Raw genomic sequence first — 14,437 nt, forward strand, 5'->3', positions numbered from 1 at the left:
TTTCTTAAGCACTCATAACTACTCATTATTTCAACAGATAAGTCTAAAGAAGGGTATCTGAAAATCATGACACAGCAAAGATAAAAGCAATCCAACAGTAGCTGCAGAATCTCCCACACTAAGTAAGAATAATTAAAGTATGAATAGAATAAAGTGATGAATGCAATAAAAAAACCTTACATAGAAATGCTGTAATAGGTGTAACTTGGTGCTTAGTCTCAAATCAGATGACCTTGAGAGAAGTTGCCACATGCCTTGCACAGGCTTAAGAAGGGATAGAATAAACTTAAAAGAGCAGGAAAGTAGCATCACCAAAAGCTACTACAGGCAAACTTCTTTTTTCATAAATAACAGTATGTCTCTAAATATCATTTTCAGGTTTGATGGAAAGCATTTTCATTTACATATAGATTCCTTAAAGAGCTGACAAACACCTGGTCACTCCTTTAAAAAAATTATTAGATAAAAAGAAGTTTATATTGTTAACAGAAGAACCTAGCAGTCACCTATGAAATAAAAAGCTCAGCATTTATTTTCTCCTCAGAAACATGGAGCTCAGACTCATGTCCTCTGTCTTTGTAGAGAATCTATGAACAAGGAAAGTGTAAAATATTCTACAGCATTCAGCTGAAGCTGCACTACTGCAAGGAAAAGAATTCAAGACAACTTGGGCAAGGTAGAGGGATCATGTGATAGAGTCCCACTCTGCATCTCAGTAAGGATTCTTATATCTGTTTTTAGTGGTTGAAACTTTACTGGAAGCTAGAAAAAAAACCACAAATATTCCTCTTCTCAGACAGGTGCTCTATGGAGTAGAATACAAAACAATCACACATTTTCTTGGTGGCATAAATACAGTTTCATATACCTTGAAGCCTCCTCACCACAGCCTTACACAAGAGTAACAATTCCATTAGTTTATAATGCACAAATGGTCAAAAGTGAGGAAGCAATAGTCATAATAGGGAACTTCCAGTTACAAAAGCAAGCAAAAACAGTCTTTATGCACAATCTGAAAGCAAACAGAAGAATGCCATGGAAAGTCAAAAAAGAGTGCAAAATCCAGAATGTTTCAATACACTACAGTCTTCCACTGTTAATCTTCTGATAGTGGTCTCCTGTTTTAAGGGATTAAAGGTCAAATAAGTCCTATAATATTTAATAGGAGCAGAGACAGGTCAGTCAGGAAACATGTAAGTTATGTTCCCTCCTCAGTAACTTCATTTTCAACATGCAATGCTTCAGGGTAACTACCACAGCATTTTTCTACGTCTATTCATTAAACACAATCTTCCTCCAACGTGAACTTACTAGGAAGCAAAACACCAAAGCAAAATCCTGAAGTGCTAAAATGCTCGTTTCTGCTTCCTTTCTACAACTCCATGCTTGAAATCATTGCACAATATTTATTATCATAACAGTAGTCTTTCTCTACCATTTTGATTAAAAGTATTTTGGGGATAACTTTTTGGAACATACAAAAAAACATCCCCACATCTGACACTTCTAGTAACTGCTGTACATGGTGTGGAGACTGACTTCTTCCCTCTGCCCCTCACAGTAAGAAGCTTCAATGCATTTTAACCTTGCTTAGGAAACCTACCTGATTGCAAACCAGGGAATTTTATACCCAGTAAAAATAGCAGTGTAAGACCATTGTTGGAAATTAGACCAGACACAGTCATCGTAGTGAAACAATACAACAGGGAGTTCATTTTAAATCTTCCCCAATTAAGTATTCTTACCTCAGGTGATCAGATAACTGCCTGAGTAGCAAAGATGTCCAACAGAGTAATCAAACAATTGGACTAACAAGGAGAAATCCTGTCATTGTTTAATGGAATGTTAATTTAAAACCAGCTGTTATTTCGCAAAATCTGGAAAAAATACTGTTATATTAAAGGAAAATATCTGGCATTAAACATGCACAAGGTTGCTTGTCACAATAACATTCTTGATAAATAACTGCATAAATCTGAGTCAAGCTCAGTCTACTACCTCTGAAGAACTCGAGGCTCATAACCAATATAATTATCTAAAACTAATTAGTACTTGGTGATTGCAGCCTGCTGGCACTAGGAAGCTGCTTAACATTCCTCAGAAATAAACAGGCTGTCTTAGGGGAGCAAAGGGATATTTCCCTTTTGCTTCAACCTCAAATAGCAGAGAGGGAATCAAATAAGTAACTAATTATTCCTGTGCATGGTGCAGCTCAGTTTCTTTCATTAATCTATTAAATACGGTGATATTGGATGTGCTTGAGGCAATTTCATTGCTTGACATCCATTGAGTTCTTACCTTTTTTGTCTAGTTGGATGACAGATATAGAAATATTAAAGTGCAATTAAATATTTTATTACCATTGTTTAATTAAACAAATACTGGAGTAACTTGTCAAAGCATATTTCACTGGCATGCTAGAACAGCATTTTCATTTTTCTTCATGAGTGTAATCTATGCCTAACTACTGTGATGATTAGTATAATTGCTTTTAATAGCACTGGGTACATTTATGGGCAAGGGATGGACCAATTACTGAGTATTCTGTGGAAAATATCTTCTTTCATTTCCCTAATAATATTCTCTGTAACCATTTTCTGCCATTTTAACCAAAAAAATGGATATATTTTAAAATCCTAAATTTAAGTTTAGGTCAAACTGAAGTTCCATATCAAAAGAAAACCCTGCCGTGTGACACAAGTCTCAGTGTCTTATTTAGTGGACACAGAGACAGCCCTGCTAGTAAACCTTTAAAAAATTTTATATCTATATTGGAAAAGTTTCCTTTTGCTATTATCCAGCCACCTTGTAAAACATGTGCTGTTATAAACAGTGTAAGCCCAGTCTAAAACCCTACCATTGTAAAAGACCAGATGTGCAGGAGGAGGAGGAGTTTTAGTTGTTCCTTTCTATATGGTGAGAAATCTATGCATATATATATTACTATACACTGATACATATAGATAAAGTGTGGAGAGAATAAAGATCTGTCGACTCTGCTGCAAACAGACCAGGTGGTTTTGGTGTTGTTTTTTTTTTTAATATTTTCTTTCATTAATGTGCTGAAGCACTGGGTTTAATCCCTGTGATACAGCCAGGAAGATCAATGCCCAAGGCACGCCGCATCAAGCCCATCAGTGACCCCCCGTGGATTCAGGGGCTCAGCACTGTCACTGAAATTCTTAAGGGTGCTGACATTCAGTGTAAATATTTTGGAACGGGAGAATGTGAGATTATCCCTCTACTTCTATGAACCGGGAGAAAACCAGCTGCCATTAAGTCCTAAATAGACAAAAATATGCTACACTAGCATAATAAAGTATACTCGCTTTTGGGAAAAAAATTACTTGAAGCAAGAAATAACATGGCACAAATTAAAGGACAAGCAGTATGCTGTATCTAAATTAGTCTGTATCTGTGCCCTAATTCAAATAGAAAGACCGGAAATGTTGTGCAGTCATTTGTTTATAACAAGATGAATTACAACTCTCACATGATGTGTGCAGCATTCAAATCATGCCTTAGTGCAAAACCCACAAAACTAGCATGAAATAGTTGAACAAAGTAGTCAGTACCAATAATACTAAACTGAACTGTGTTCATTCCGATAGAACAAAATTAAAATGCTTAAATTGCTCAAGCTTTTGATTCTAATGCAGGTATTTATAATGCTCAGACTCAGAAGAAATGGTCACAATTCATTTGCAGCAACTGAAAAAAACTACATAATTCTTCTGATTAGGGTAATAGTCTGTAACAAGATTGATACCTTTTCTATAAATAGATATCTGAAGTTACAGAAGTTGGAGCTCATGCATTTGATGATTCTAGCCTAGGTTAGGAGGACACCATGTGGCAGAATAATATACATTGACAGAGCCTGTAAGTTTCCCATCCTTAAAAACCACATCCTCTCCAGCTGCTACCCCTTGCTGCCAAAAATATTAAATACTGTTGATAGACTCTGTGCATGTAGAAGCAATGTCCAATATTTGATGTTAGCGTTAAAAGAGAGGATTATTAAGATCATCTGCAACTCTGCCACAATGGTGTGGATGAATAACTGGACTCAGAAGAGGCTTCCTCAGTTCCTAAACCCTAGGTGGCCATTTATAAATTTTAGAAGCACTCAAGTACCATGTGCTGAATTAAATTTCCCCCTCCTATGCACTTAGATCAAATATTTTTGGCAGAGTCCTACCAAAATCAGTAATTTGTGCATCTGTGACCTGAAAGCATCAACAGGCAACTCCAAGGAATATATGCATGAGTCCCATCCTACCTCATCAATAAAATCTCCCCTGGACAACTCCATGATTACTAGCACATGAATCCAAAAAATACAGTGCTAGACAGGGATTTCTGAAACTATTTTGTTTACATTGCATTTATTAAAAGAAAAAACCAAACAAAACCAAACCTGTACTATTTCCCTTGTCACAGGCCAAAAGAAAATTCTTAAGAGTATCAGACAAAGCTGGAATCTATTGGTATGGTTTGAGGGGCCACAAGCAAATTTTATGGTGTCAGTATGAGGATGTGGAGAGAGAGATGCAGGGGCAGAAGAGGGTGGGGTCAATATTCCCTCCTACTTCCTGGGGGCCATACCTTAGAAAAGCCAAAACAGGCAGTCCCTCCTTCTTGCACCCTTCCTTGCTGCCTCCCTTTGCTCAGAGGTTATGCAGAGGGGCTCATGCTTTGCAGGATTTGACTCCATCAGGTGCTGGGAACAACCTTGGAACCCTTTCCGAAGTTGGCTCTGCTGCGAGGAACTTTCAGACACTTTTATCAGCAACCACTGAAATTGGGTTTAGTATATATTTGTGTATTTTCATTATTATACCACATATTATTTCTTCCTTATTGCAGGAAACCTGTTTTAACTTCCAAACTTCCTTTTTTTCTCTTTCCTCTTCCCCTGGGAGGCTGGGAAGAGTAAAAGAAAGCAATTCTGTTCTATAGATTTTGGTTCACGCTGATCACTGAAAGGAGACAGCTACTTAAACCGTATTTTTAAAACATAAAAATAAATGTGCTTTATTTATAATAATAGCCATAAATCATGGAATTAATTCAGATTTTTATGGCATCAGTCCAGGAAATTAGATATAACTTGAAGAACAGAGAACTTTGATAGAATAGCTAAGGATGGACAAACCTCTACATCTTTAGAATTTCATTACTGATACATTAACACTACTTTTCAATGCATGCTAGAATTGTCCTGTGGATGAGAAGACTTCTATAATGCTGACTTTAAACACAGAGTTAGATGTCCAGAAATAATTCTACCTACAAGGCTTTTGTAATCAGTCTCAGCCCAAATACTCAGAAAAAACAAGCATTTCTTCCCCAACTACAGTATCATTTAGCAAGTAGTTTCATGACTGAGTTCAGTTGTTTTCAGCTGGGTTCACCGTATGTGGTACCTGCCGCAGGAGAGAGGTGGATTCTGTGATCCCCAGAGTTGCTTCCCATCTCACATTCCTCCTCTACAGGCAGAAACTGCAGATGTTTTGGGAAAAGTAAAAGCAGCAACTTACACCAAGACCACAGTTGTTGACTGCCATGGTTAGGATCAAACTTAAATACAAAAGAAAAGAAACCAGCTTTTCAGGTCACCCTGACCGAGAAGAAAGGAAAAGTGCATGGCTAAAATCACACCAGATAAAAAGGGTAATAGGGTAACCAAGTCTCCTAGTGGTTACATTAAGTGAAACTCCTGACTTATAAAAAGAAATCTTGTCCTTATCTGCTCTCATCAAACCTGCTGTCGAGTAGGCAACAGGATAAAGCTGTTTTTCTGTCATACTAAATCTCTTCAACTTTATCTGCTTTTGCTGTTTCCAAGGAAACATCAAGAGACACAATATTAAAAAAGAAGAAAAAATCAGTATATTAATATATGAAATATATCATATGATCTATGAAAGCATGTTGGTGTTGCAGAGGCTTCTATTTGAGCAATAGATCCTTCTACATCTTTCCAAGTGAAGCCACAGGAGTACTACAGAGAATTTACCATCACTGTGTTATTTTATCTCAGTGAACAGGGGAATGGAAGAAGGTGTATTTACAAACTAACACACTGTTTTTAGAACCCTGAAGGAACACTTCCCAAGGTCTATCTACCAAACACTCTCTGTGAGGGACAGAAAAATATCTTCATGCCAGCAAGGGAGTTTACACAATGGGATTCCAGTCTCAGCTGCTCTCATCAGTCCTGTCTAGTAAGGCCAGCAGGATAAAATGCAAACTAGGAATGCAAATTTCTTCAGTCTCAGTGCTCAGACAGCAAGCAAAAGGCTTTTATCAGCCAGCATCCAAAATAACTCAACGTCAGATTTCCTGGAACTCTTGCAGAGAGCATGCTCTTGAGCATTCAACTCTTTGCCTTTCTTAAATCTCCTGATTCTCTCCAGGCTACTGATTCACATCTCCCACCTGCTCAGTAATCATAGGCTATCTGTAAGTCAGATTTGTTCACACTGTCTCACAGATTGCTTTTTTAATTTCTGGCTTGTTGAAGTCCAAAATCTCAGGTGACTACACTCTGATACAGTTCCAAATGTAATGTGAAGGTCTTTATAGTTGCCTGAGAAAGGATTGTATGGTTTAGCTTGGCAGGTGTTTGGAAAGGATTTTCCATCTAATCTTGTTGCCTTTCAGCAGTCAGATCAAAAAATTCTTGAGCATCTGGGATGAGATGTATTTGAGGTTTTACACTTTGTCAAAAAAATATTTATCCAACAGATGGAAACATGATAAACTAGTCTCTAAAGTAAGTATGCTTTTGGAAAAATCTCATGCCTGAGTCTACATCCATAGCTGGCAATAGACTGTTACAATTTCAAAATGTCATTGCACACAACTGACAAAACGTCAGAATCAATCCTTCTTCTTCTTTAAACTAAAAAAAAAAAAAAAAAAAAAAAAAAAAAAAAGTGTTTATAACCTAAGAAACATATGGGTAATCTGAGTAATTGAGAAAAATCTGACACCTTACAGAAGCTATTTATATGCAGGATGAGTCAAAATTACATTTGCTTTATGTATTGCAATAAACTCCTCCAGGCTTTGCAAAAATCCTCAATAAGACCTGATCTACAATTAAATGTTTTTTTCACCCTGGCCAGGTTATCTAAAAGAATGACCAAAAAATCACAACTCTACTCAGTACTTTTGTGCAGCAATGCACTCCATAAAGACATAACTGTATTTGTGAATAGAAAATTGCTTTATTTGGTAAAATAGCTTCCACACTTGTGCAGGATCTTCAACTTGACAGATGTCAAATATCACATTGAAAGAAAAAAAATAGTAGCACATAATATATTGTCTTTACTACTGAGAAAAAAATATTTTCTACATGAGTTCTTCAGTCATCAGAATATACTCTTTCAAGATTATAGGCATTCTGCTAAGGTTAAGGCAAAAAAAAAAAAAAAATCAGGAGTGAAATCAAGATTTTCAAGTGTACAAGGCTCACATGTAGACGTTGATTTCCTAAGATATCAAGTCAGTCTCTGTAAGTAGTCAAAATGTTCAACTTCCAGTTATCTTGACTGTTCAGTACTTCAGAAGACTGCAATAACATTTGTCTTAGACACCCACCCACCCCAGCAATATTAATTATTCCTTGCAGAAGTGGTTTTTTTTTCAGTTATCCAAATACAAGCAACAGAACAATAGCAAACGTGTTCTGGCTTGCAAGAACTTTACTTTGCCTTTAGTTGTATACATCTGTCAGAAGACTTCTCTTGTCATGAACTAAGCATGTATCACATGTATCTAAATACACTTGAGTTATCTGAGGGTCACCTGTTCAATTACACTCACACAAATTTAAATACACAGAAATCTTATGGGTTGAAATATTCTTTCTGGATCTCAGTTATTGATATTGCCTACTTTTCAGATCTAACAATTCAGCCCAGGTTTTTGAGGCTTTTGCTATTTTTATAAATGCTTTGATTTGCAGACTTTGTGTGCTTTCTATTTCTTAACAAACTATTTACCTTTCATGATTCTTATGCCTTTACTTATAATTATACAATTACAATTGGAATACAATTTTAGTTGTATTTGGATTTAAGTAATTTTCACAGACCTAAATAATGAGATCACAACTCATGGAACTTACAACATGGAACTATTGAAGTTCAAGTACAAGTGGTATTTTCCCCAGGGAAAGTCTCTCTGAGTTCTAAAGGCCTGCTCAGTGAGTAATTTTTGCAAAGCTATTTGTGGGGTCAGACCTTAGTACATAATGTTATACTTTCTTTGCTGCTTTCTCAAAAAAGGTGCTTTTTTCCCTGCATATTACACTTACTCATCATTCATAAATTGTCACATTGCACAGAAATTGTTCTTCTCCACCTGTATTCCAAATTTTGCAATAACCTCTAATTTCATCATCAGACATGCTGAGGAGCTCTCACAGATGTTACACATATTCCAGCAAAATTAATTCACACTCTTTACAGTGCTGCTCATAGATATTTCAGCCTTTAACATCTATTGAGAACCAACATTTCTTAAAAGGCTCCAGAAGAAACATACTTTTAAGCTTCATATAAATCAATAATAATGAACAAAGATTACATCGGCAAAAAAACCTACAGTTATTTGCTCTCCAAGGTCTCAAATCTGCTGCCAGTAAAATTTGTGACCCTTTCTGTTACAGTAACCCTATGAAAGGTTGGGGGAGGGAAAGAGCAAAATGGCATTTTGGTGTTTTACAGTGACTTTTTATTTAACCGCAGTTGCTTAGCTGCTCAGTACATTTGAACATGCAGAAAGGTCCAGAAAATCAGACTGGGAGTTGAAGAGAATACAAAGACCTGCAGGGAATTAATTAATTCTTACATATGCCACGGATGTTTTTCAAAAACCAACCCTGAGGGACCAACTAGCACTTAATAACCAAGCAATGGTTAGAATTACTCAGGCCCTAAATATGATTGCAAAGTTCACAGTAAGATCAAAACTCAATTGCTCAGGCGTCAGAGACTTTTCAAATATGCTGTTCAAATGTGGCCCTTTTTTTCCAACTGAGATGCTGAGGATGCTGACAGAAACCTATCAGAATGTAAAGTCCCCTCCAACTCAAACAAATGAAACACTACCCACCAGACAATCTTAAAATCACCAGTTTGATGAAGGGACTCCCCAACTCCAGGATTTCTGATGAGTTCTGAAGAAGATACTGGTTCTTTTAGCCAGCTCCCTCAATATGTTTTGGCTCTTAACCACATGCTAACTCTGCTACCAGCCTTTCATAATCCCAAATCCTGGGCTGCCAAAACCTGCTTCAGACTGCTCTGGCAAAACTCCCAACGACCACCAGACATGTTCACATAGTGATGAAGGAAGTCTAAGTTTAAAAAATTTTAATTTTACACATACTGTTAAAAATATTTTTTTTAGTTATGGATTTATTGACTTTACATAAAGCAAATAATACGTTTAAAGCTACATAAATGCTGTAGCTGTCACACTAAGGCTTGTACAAGCCACATTCTTTATAGCTCGTTACCTCTCCTCACTTGATCAATTGCCCGTTTTTAGCAAAGTCTGCATAAAAAAAAATTAAATACCCTCTCTCTTCCTGTTATGTGGTATATGCTAAATTACCAGTTTCCATTGAGAACCATACCAAAAGTAAATGCAACAAAATATAAAACATTCAGATATTTAAACAAAATTTGAACACTAAGATATAGGGTTCAAATCCATTGTGCTTCAGGATTACATTATTAGGCTACCTGATGAAAATGAACTCATTCACCACTTAGCGCAAGTCCTTCTTCATCTGAGTAAGTCTGCAGAATCAGCCTCCTCATATCATATTTCCTCACAGCCTTCTGTGCTAGAGCTCTTGTAAACAACTGCAGTCTCAGAAGACAAGCCTCGGCAAGAAATCTGAAATTCTACTAATTTCACAAGTGTTTGAATTACATACCCTTCTTTAGTTCCATAATTATTACAGAACTATCATATTTCTCTGCAGTAGTATTCCACAGTAACAACTCAGAAGAATGAAAGTAGCAATATCTCACTAAGTTGTCTGTAACTAATGCTATAGAATTAAGGGCTGTACTGGATGTCATGCAAGGTCTTAAACTGATCAATTTTCAGATCATGGAGAATAAAAAAAAATTAAATCAGGTAAAGTTCTCTTAGTTTTAGCTTTATAAAAAGGTAAATAGTTAAGGCTTTCAAATTATAAATTCACATACATAGAAGATACAGTTCAGTCCATACATCCTCCATTTCGATTTTGAAACAAAAAGTCATCACTTACCAGGCTAGTCCTTTGTTATTAACCTAACAAGTTGCTTCTATTGTGAATATCCTTAGACCCTATCATGTTTCAGATAACATATAGTAGTCACTTTTTTTTTTTAAGCATCAGTGAATATAGACATATTTTCTTTTCAAAGGTGAGAGGGTACTAATTCGCTACAGTCTGGATGATATGTTAGCTTTCAAACCATTCAGTCAATGGCTGCATCTACATGAATCTTTAAATTCAGATCAGAAGCATGATTTTGAAGTGAATCTCCTGTTCATTCCCTCTTGCAATTTTTTCATATAGCACAGATCAGAGAGCATAGCTAGATACACTCCAAATGAAACAAAGGTGAAAGAGGTACTCTAGAGTATCTAATAAGCTCAAACTATTAATGGACTTTCAGCTTGCAGGGGCAAACCGGAGCTAGTTCAAAGACCACCTCTTTCCCCCCTACTCACACATAATGTGGACATCACGTTCTCAGCTACAGTCTCTCCACTACAGATTGGTTCTTACTGCACTACTTGCTATAGACACATGGACAATGTTGGCTCAGGGCAGCAGGGAGGCTCGAGCCAAATCTTGCACAGCAGGATGTATTTCCGTCTTCCATCTCAGATCTCCTCTTAATATAATTTCCTTTGATGAAATTATTCTACAAATAGACCCTTTTGTTTGCATAGAAATAATGGATGCAAGTCAGAATTACTTATGTCAAGAAGTGCATGTTATGTGCACAGATGTGTATGTTATCTCCTTGTACAAAGATGAACATACTGAATGTGTGGTTTGCATAGTTCTTTTTACCATGTTTATAATCAGCTACCAGATTATACAACACATCTTACCTGAAGTTTAAAAACCTTTGTGTACTAATTTCAGCCAGTCTGGATGGGGCCTTGAGCAACATGGTCTAGTGGGAGGTGTCCCTGCCCATGCAGGTGGGTTGGAACTACATGCTCTTTAAGGTACTTTCCAACCTAAACCATCCTATGATTCTATGAAAATAACAATTTTCTGGCTGTAGGCCAGCTAGGTAGATTCCTAATGGGGGGATGCAAGCCTCTCTTTAACCTGAAAGCTATTTGGTGGCTTATATGGAAAAATGCTGTTAGTTTGCTTTACATCAGAGATATCTATCACCACAACCAGCCTTATCTGCCACCTATTCCAGTCCAAGGGTGGACTAATTGCTGTATAGGCATGTAAGAGTAAGATACTATTTCCTCTGTAGAAGTATGCTCTTCACTTTAAATTGGAAGAAACGGAGGGAGAAACTTCAGCTATTTCCACACGTTGTGTCCTCTGCTACACAGTCTGACTTCTTTATGCACTCAGACAATTGATGCGTGATGATCACAAACCATCAGGTGGGCTACCATGAGCAACAGGGTGATGCCATTGCTACCACTACACTGTGAGTGCCCACTTGGCCCCACCTCCCTCCACTCTAGGCAAGTTAACAGTGTCTGTCACAATGAAAACACCTGTGTCTATGCACACTTCCAGGAGGGCAAGACTAAGAGTGCTTTATCCTCTCCTTTCCAATCTCCCACATCCTTGGCACAGCTGACAGCACCACTAAGATACTAACTATAGTGCAGTCCCACAGCTTTTATTCATCTCATCTTTACTTGCCAGATTGCCTCAGTTCCTAAACATGGCAAGTGAGACTGAAGAGGTGAGAAAAGCAGTGGTGCTGTGTGGGAAATGCAAATAATAGCAGTGCTGTGACAGCAAAGCAGAAAAAAGTGTTTAAACCCTACCTCCACCTGAAGTCCCATTCTGTGGGATCATCCACACCATGCTATCATTTCTATTTTTAAATGCTATATTTTCTAACATGAGTCAGTTACCAATCTATTTCTGATCTGAACAGGAAGGACAACGGAACAACTTTAATCACAGCTGAACCAAAATTAGAACAGAAAATGGATCAGTTCAGTTTATTTATACTAACCAACTTTATGTGTACCTATTTGAACCAATTGGAATTAAAAAAAAATCTATAAGCTCCTTCTGTAGATACAGAGAATCAGAAGCTGGTTTAAAGTGTAATTCTAAACACCCTATCATGTGTTGGTTTCTTCTCTCCATAGTTTTCACTTGGAAAAGTGGCTGTGTAACCCAGGCAGCTAAATGAAGTGATCTCTTAAGGAGTGGTGCCAGTAACATGCCTAAGCAGTGCCTGTAAGATTCACCTCTCCATTACCTTGGTTTCATTCTGGTGTTAGTGCAGATCAAAGCACACTGGGGCTCTGACAGAAGGAAGCTTGTAAACACTGGTACAGAGCAGGGCAGCAAGTGGAACTGAGTCAGCAATGCACCTCTGCAGTGGTGAAGGCAAACGACATCCCTGGTGCATTAGCACATGCATAACTACCATACTGGGGGGAGCTGTTATTCCCCTTTGCTCAGCACTTGTAAAGCCACATCCAGAATACCCTTTACTGGAATACTGTGTCCAATTTAGGCACTCAGTGCAGGAGAAAAAAAAAATGGAAGGAGTCCAGAGGCAGCCTCCCCTAATGGCAAGGGGACTGCTGCACATGACATGAGCTGGGACCATGAGAACCAGGTTTGTTTAGACTCTCATGAATCCTTTCTGACCTTAATTCTACAGCGCGAAAACTAGGACTCACAAATCACACACACATGTATGTTAAAAAGCATGACATGAACTGATTAAAAATCAATATAAAATAGTTTAAAAAAAAAAGGTCATACCAGTTTGTGACATCAAAGGCTTTTTCTCCACAGAAGAACTGATGACACTCTTGCTACAAAATCACACTGATGAAAAGAATGAATCCTTAGTAATATGACTATTGTCATATTACTTCTATGTTATAGATTTCATCTTACTAGAAAATCAGCAAAATAAGCTGAATAGCACTGGTAATACAACAATGATGGCAGATATGAACTCATTAAAATATTAAATGTATAAGTTCCATTAAAACTGCAGAAAGACTGCTTCCTGTACAATCTGCTGGAGCCATGCTGTTGGTTTTTCAGACTCATCTGTCTCTGTTTGGAAAACATGCAAACAGAGAATTACAGTAATCAATATCTTAAAGAGTAATTAATAAAAATATGGAGGTATCCTGATGTAAAAAGATACAGACTGTGGTGGCTAAATATATAAGCAGCTTTGAATTTAATAGCCCAAAAGACGAAAGTGTTTTTCAGCACTGAGGCTGCCCTTAAAGCTAGTTACAAATGAGGGAACAACATCTAAAAAGGGGGAGGGAAAAATCTGTCTTCTTCCAAGCTGTTTTGACTGCTAACAACTCAGCTTCAAGATAAATTCAATACCTGTAATATATGCAGCATGTTTACACTTGGCATTTACAGCTGCACTTAGGTAATTTTATAGATGTATGTATAGATAAGCATAGGGTCAGGCATGGATACAGCAAACTGCTTAATACAAAGATGGAGATTGCTTGTTTAGTTGCCTAGCAATAAGCTCTGGCTCCTGGAAGCTAACAAATACTGACTAGAGAATGGAATAGGACTATTTAATGTATCTAATATATCATACAACAAAGAACATAAGGCTATTGAAGAAAGGGAAATGTTAGGCCAGAAAAAAACACAATACTTTCCAGTGAAATCTATTCAGGAAATATGTGATTCGAAGAAACCACAGTATCTGAATTAAACGAAACCTCAGTCTTTTCACTCTGTCAATATTTTTCATCGTTCTTTTTTTAGCAGAAAGTCTAATTCCATCTTGGCGAATGGATCTGGCTTTTGAATTACTGTGTTCAACTTTGTTCAGCCCACTCAATAGTATTTGGAAGCTGGAGAGATATTTTTAAAAATTTAACTGGATGAACAAGATGGCATTTATTTTCTTGGAAAGCACAATACGATACTAATGGAAAGCTTGATGACATCTACTATACTAGTGGAGAGGAAAAAGTCCACACTTGTGTTTTATGAACACGATGTGAATTATGAGGAGCTTTAAAATTGCACTGATGCATTTTAACACTTTTATAATGTCTCTTCCTTCAATTTTACATATGTTTTTCTCTCAGTACTTCAGAGGCAGAACAGGAAGGTTATAAGCCAAGGATACGTAACATACTGCAAGTCCAGCAGAGATTGCAAGGACTCACTTCTTGAAGA

The 14,437-nt window shown here is 37.1% G+C and overlaps 1 long non-coding RNA gene across 11 annotated transcripts in view; it reads right to left on the minus strand.

Moving 5' to 3' along the window:
* LOC139804549 (uncharacterized) overlaps nucleotides 1-14,437 on the minus strand; it is a 149,584-nt gene that overhangs the window by 125,774 nt on the left and 9,373 nt on the right. Inside the window, exon 1 of one of the 11 annotated variants that reach the window (XR_011729428.1) lies at nucleotides 181-264. The exons of the other annotated variants lie outside the window; for them this stretch is intronic. This is a non-coding gene — a long non-coding RNA (uncharacterized lncRNA). Of the gene's footprint in view, nucleotides 1-180; nucleotides 265-14,437 lie in introns of those variants that run through there. 11 annotated transcript variants of the gene reach the window in all.

Source organism: Heliangelus exortis, chromosome 18 (genome assembly GCF_036169615.1).
Source record: "Heliangelus exortis chromosome 18, bHelExo1.hap1, whole genome shotgun sequence".
NCBI classification, from domain to species: Eukaryota; Metazoa; Chordata; class Aves; order Apodiformes; family Trochilidae; genus Heliangelus; species Heliangelus exortis.